This window comes from Mandrillus leucophaeus, unplaced genomic scaffold, assembly GCF_000951045.1.
Source record: "Mandrillus leucophaeus isolate KB7577 unplaced genomic scaffold, Mleu.le_1.0 Scaffold380, whole genome shotgun sequence".
NCBI lineage: Eukaryota > Metazoa > Chordata > Mammalia > Primates > Cercopithecidae > Mandrillus > Mandrillus leucophaeus.
Genome location: NW_012104032.1, coordinates 861,390 through 867,337, shown reverse-complemented (window position 1 = coordinate 867,337; position 5,948 = coordinate 861,390). Strand labels below are relative to the sequence as shown.

The window sequence follows — 5,948 nt, the reverse complement described above, 5'->3', positions numbered from 1 at the left end:
GGCGTCCGGGGAGGGGCGGGGCTTGCCGGCTCGGGCTCCGCGAGTCCTCCTTTTTGCACACACACGAATACAAAGAGCCATACGACCTTCGGGTATCCTTTTTCCATTTTTTTTCCCTCCTTAATCTTGTGTGTGTTTTCAGATTTTTAAAAATAGCGATCTGTAGCAGTGCTGGGGTGAGGAAACTGTTGCTAAGGGGAATTTGCTCTTTCCCCCATTTCTTTTTCTGTCTCTCTTCCTCTTTCTTTTTCCTGGTCAAGGTTTTAAATATACCAAGAAGTTGAGAAGCAGGATGGCCGTGTACAACCGTTTCCAGCCAAATTTATAGTTTTTTTTTTCAAATCACATTTTAAGAACTGGTAGATTTTTGTGGTTGAGGGACTTTAAAAATTTAGCCGCTTGGGAAGTACAGATTTTTTTAAGCGGGCTGAAGGGATCATGTAAATTTCTGCCACAGGCAACATCGAAGGAAGCAGAGAGAGATTTGAGGCTCCCTCAGAACGCCGTGTGCGTGCTTTTTACACACCCACTCCCCAGAACCAAAACCAACTGGCTGGGATGTGGCACTTGTCCAAGGCCAATAGGTTAATATTGGGATATTATAATGGAGACATTCATTTCCCTAGGGAAGGGGGACAGACCTTACAGTGTGTCTTTCACACACATTTTCATTAGAACATTTGTGTGTATGTGTGTGTGTGTTTCTTGAAACAAATTTGTAAAGTTATAATTTGGGGTTATTTGTGTATATGTACAATATGTGTGTATATGTGCCATATCAGATTTTATTTTCAAAAGTGATAAATATATCTGGTTTTATGTGTGCAAAGTATCCCCTAGGATGTGAATTTTTTTTCTGTTGTCTTCCCAAATGTGATCGAAACATTTTGTGTGCAAAGCAGAGCTTAGAAGAAATCCTATGCTTAGCATACTTAGGCACTTTCTATGTGCATTTACTATATTTTTCTGCTCCTAAAGGATCAGAATAATGAATAATTAAATAATTGCCAAGGAGTATATAGTCCATGTGGCAAATGAGAGTAGGCAATTTATTGAATCTGTGGTTCAAAGCCTTCAGTGACTGTTTTGCCTAAGTGGTTTTGCTTTTTATTGTCTCACGTTCTTAAATGTACAGCTGTGTATATTTTGGCCTTTATGTGTGGTTTGGTTGGTGTGTTCAGAAGGGAAGTTCTTTCTTGGCTTTTTGACAAAATGGTCGTTTATTGGTTGGAATCTATTCGAAAAGCTCCACAGCTGGCAAAATATCAGGAAAAAAAATCCAGTCAAGTCTGATTCTCAAAAACTGTTCATGGTGATGGTGATAGGGAGCCAAGAGGATGCAAAGGCAAATAATAGAAGGGATAAGAAATGCCTTTTGGTTATCATGTTGCATTTTTAGAATGGAAAGCCTTCTCCTCATTTCTAAGAGTCACAGAAAAAAAGTATGTGAATTAGAGAAAAACAGTCTCGCAGAGCAGAACCTCCTGTTACAGGAGCCCTATTTTCACTTCATTCTGTTACAGAATCACTGTCTCCTCATTAGAAGTCATATGGAAAATATCTGTATCCAAATTTGTATTCGCAGATTGGAGTGAAAGCATAGGAGGTATATGGGGTGCTGAGGGAGAAACTGGAATGTCACAGATGCAGTGACAACCAGGAGATTAAAAAGAAAGGATCTACTGTAGAATTTAAATTTCATTACAACAAAACCTCTGTATAATAATGCATTTCTATTACACAGCTAGCATCCTATTCTATTTCAAGCAGTATTTGACTCCCAAATACCGACTGCAATAAAATTACTTGTACAAATTTGTAACAAATGTGGCCCTGTTTGGGCTTTCTGGGTTTCTTACTTGTGCTGAGTATATTTTTATTCTCTAACAATTCAAGTCAGACCAGTGCTTAATAAATACTGGCTCGACTGTGGATTATTCCACAAGTTCAGGCCTGCATTTCTTTGAAATCTAGTCAGATTCTAGTGACCTTTGTGATCACGGCAGTAGTTTTTTGTTTTTGTTTTTTTTTAAACGGAGTTTCGCTCTTGTTGCCCAGGCTGGAGTGCAATGGCGCCATCTTGGCTCACTGCAACCTTCGCCTCCTGGGTTCAAGGAATTCTCCTGCCTCAGCCTCCCGAGTAGCTGGGATTACAGGCATGTGCCACCAGGCCCAGCTGATTTTTGTATTTTTAGTAGAGACAGGGTTTCACCATGTTGGTCAGGCTGGTCTCCAACTCCTGACCTTAGGTGATCCGCCCGCCTCTGCCTCTCAAAGTGTTGGGATTACAGGCGTTAGCCACCGCGCCCGGCCAGTGACGGCAATTTTTAATGGAGTTTTACCCTTTTTAGCTCTTTTCCACATCAATACAGGTCATCACATATACTTTTTACTTTACTTTTTAGCTTCTCAAAAAGTAAGGAAGCTCTTCCCAGAACAGTGCAGAGCCCGTGTCCCTGATTTCCTAGGCCATTTGATTTCTACATCCAGGAACGTAGGGTCATATCCAGTTACTGCTTTTTCTTTCTTTTGTAAGAAAGGAGATAATTCCTCGCACATATATATCATTGGCTTGGCCTTCCAAAGCAAAGCAAAACTAAACTGTTGATTTTGCCTGGGAATCCTCGGGGCCCCTAGTATCGGAAACTTAAAAACTATGAGCTACTAATTTGCAGGTGACATGTGAAAGAAATGTAACCGAGGCCAGCAGTAACTAAAAGTCGGCCACCACCCAACGTGTGACGCCGATTTGTGGCCACTGTGCTTATAATCGTGTACACACAGGTTTGTGAGCAACAGGGAACAAAAGCAAGTAAACAAAAACAAGCTAAAGATGGCGTCTGACGGCCTTGAAATAGCCTCCCAGTCTTGTCCCTCCCTGAGGAGGCCCCTCCCCTACCTGACTTTTTGAGTGACTGTTGTTTGTAGCCAATAGTGTCCGTGACCCTGCTCCCCAACCGTCGTATAACCGCCAATCACCGGGAGCCAGAAGGCAAGCGGGGCGGTGTCTCCCCGCGTGCGCGAGCCGGCCGGGTACACGGGGAGGCGCCGCGGATTCCTCTGCCGCGCGCCGGCCTCAGGCCCAGCCTAGCTGAGTCAGCCCGTGCGGTAGCGCCGGGCACACGCGGTAGAACAACCGTAGGGCTGCTAAGCTGCACCTCCGCGTCAGTTCTCACGGCGAGCGCCGCCTTCAGCCCAGGTTCTCAAAGCTCTCGGTGCTACGTAGTCTACCCTCCCCGGTGACCCGGCGAGATCCCCAGCCGCTCCTCCGGCCGCCCTGCTCTCCGCAGCCCTCCCGGGAATGACCCCCTTTACCCGGGACTCCCAGAGCGCACTGTATGGTTGGGCACAGTGGCGAGTCACCCTGTCGCCTGCGGCCTCTTGAGCAGTCGCCGATCTTTGCCGCCAGCGTCGCTGCGATCGCCCTGCCGGTAGCTGAATCACACTTACCCATCGGAAATGGTTCTGGCGTCCCTTGGGTCCACCTTGTCATCCTTGACTAATACTTAATCAACTAACATTTACCAAGTTCTCGCTGGCACAGGAGAGACTTCTAGGAGCTACTTTTTAATTTTTCAGTTTCTCCATAAATGTAGTGAGTCCCTTACATTAGGCAAACCTGAAATCGGAAATATTCATCTTACCAATGTAATCTTAGCAAATGTAAATAAAAAGGACTGTGCTATGCTGGGTTAAAAATTCTCATCCTGTTATAGAAATATACCTGGAATTTTCAGATTACATAGAATCCTTTTAAGACCGCATTCTGCCTTCTGGGTCTACAGTTCTGTTTTTTACCCCTAAAAATAAGGTCTTGGATTTTTTGCAGATCATTAGACGAGTCACTCTTTTAAAATGTGGGAAAATAGTATTTTGTGGTATTTACTTAGCTGCTCTTGTGTGATAAGGAGCTCATTTCTGATAAAAATAGGTTTTGAGAGAACCTTTTGACAGGTGAGCCATTTTGCACCTTGAAGTGGAGGAGTAGGACTGACCAACACAGCAGGAGTTTTAAGTGGCCATTTACCTTATTTATTTCTTAAAATGAAGATTATGATATGAATTGCCATGCTTTCAGTAATCACATTTAAGGAAGTCTATTGCTAGCATGACCCTGAATGAGTCAAGCGCCCATTATAAAAACATATATCATCTGAATGATACCATATCATACACATCTATTAAATAGTGAGAAAACTTTTATTTTTCATAGTTTGGAGGTGAACTCAGTCATGCAGAAAATTCAAACTCAGAATGGGGAGAAAGCAAGCAAGGGAACTGCCAAGAGTATGATATATTTAGTCCTAACAAAAATGTGACTTGGGAGGAAAGGGATAGTTAAAATTATGGACAGTCTCACCCTGAACTGTCTGTCTAAAGGAGATGAATTTTCTTTCTTTCTTATCTGAATATTTATGAAAAATACCAAAAGTACTGGAAAGTACATTTTTAAGGCTCATCTCACATGTATTTAAATTAGACCAATACTGAAATGAACCCCAAATGCATATATTTTTTGCAAACCTAAGTGTGACATCTACTGTCATGCTGTGTTGGCAACTTATCCCAAGATTGAAGATCTTTCTGTTTTTTAGACCTAGTCAGTTGTTTTCAGGACTTTCTACATAACATGTTGCCATCAGTTGAAATTTAAAATGTTAAATAAATACACTTCACTAATATACTGGTGTCTCCTCTTTATTTATTTATTTTTTAAAGACTGGGTCTCGCTATGCTGCCCAGGTTGGTCTCAAACTCCTGGACTCAAGCGATCCTCCTCTCCTCCCAAAGTGCTGGGATTACAGGCATGACCCACCATGCCCGGCCATGGTATTTCCTGTCAACTGCCTCATTTCTGTCATTCTGGTGGTGGTGGTGGTACCATCCTGTTACTCTTAGGCTTATAATCTTGCAGTTGTCTTTAACCAGTTATCTCTATACCCCATCTCTATACCTCTGTCAATTCTCCTTACCTTACTATATAAGCCCCTTTGCTCTGACCTCTGACATGTACCCTGTTAAGTCCTGTAATTTTTTTTCCCCTAGAATGTCTTACTACCCTATCAGTTCATCTGATACATTGCTCAAGGCTCAAATGGAAGCTTTTATTCTGTAAGAACTCTTTCTCAATATGATTTCATTTTGTTAATCTTTCCATTATTTTGAACTACTCAGAAATTTTTCAATCTATACCATATTATTAGGACTTGTATGTATTTCACTTTGTTATGTATTTATTTATTTATTTTTGAGACAGTTTCATTCTTGTTGCCCAGGCTGGAGTGCAATGGTGCAATCTCGGCTCATTGCAACCTCCACCTCCTGGGTTCAAGTGATTCTCCTTCCTCAGCCTCCTGAGTAGCTGGGATTACAGGCATGTGCCACCACACCTGGCTAATTTTGTATTTTTAGTAGAGACAGAGTTTCTCCATGTTGGTCAGGCTGGTCTCGAACTCCCGACCTCAGGTGATCTGCCCGCCTCGGCCCCTCAAAGTGGTGAGATTACAGGCCTGAGCCACCACGCCCAGCCTCACTTTGTTTTTTAGATAGTCCATGTTTAGAACATTCCATGTTCTTAAGACATTCCCATCTGAAATACACTTTAAGTGCCTTGTAGGTAGAGACTTTGTCTTCCCTTCATTTGAGTACTTAGTAGGTGCAATCCATTTTGGTGAATCATCCTTTAACATGGCCTTACATATAAAAACTTTTGAGCCTGGGCACAGTGGCTCACACCTGTAATCCCAGCACTTTGGGAGGCCAAGGCGTGCAGATCACTTGAGGTCAGGATTCATTAGTCAGTTGTGGCGGCACACGTCTGTAATCCCAGCTATTCGGGAGGCTGAGGCAGAAGAATTGCTTGAACCTGGAAGGCGGAAGTTGCAGTGAGCCAAAATCATGCCACTGCACTCCAGCCTGGGTGACAGAGCGAGACTCTGTATCCAAAA

The 5,948-nt window shown here is 43.0% G+C and overlaps 1 protein-coding gene across 6 annotated transcripts in view; it reads left to right on the top strand.

Annotated features, from left to right (window-relative positions):
* The window catches only part of LOC105547176 (chromosome unknown open reading frame, human C14orf93), a 24,887-nt gene continuing 18,939 nt past the window's right edge, over nucleotides 1–5,948 (top strand). For 5 of the 6 annotated variants that reach the window (XM_011990645.1, XM_011990642.1, XM_011990646.1 and 2 more), the window contains exon 1: nucleotides 1–92. The gene's annotated coding sequence lies outside the window, so the exon portion shown is untranslated. Of the gene's footprint in view, nucleotides 177–5,046; nucleotides 5,113–5,948 lie in introns of all 6 variants that reach the window. The other variant, XM_011990644.1, reaches the window with a different exon arrangement.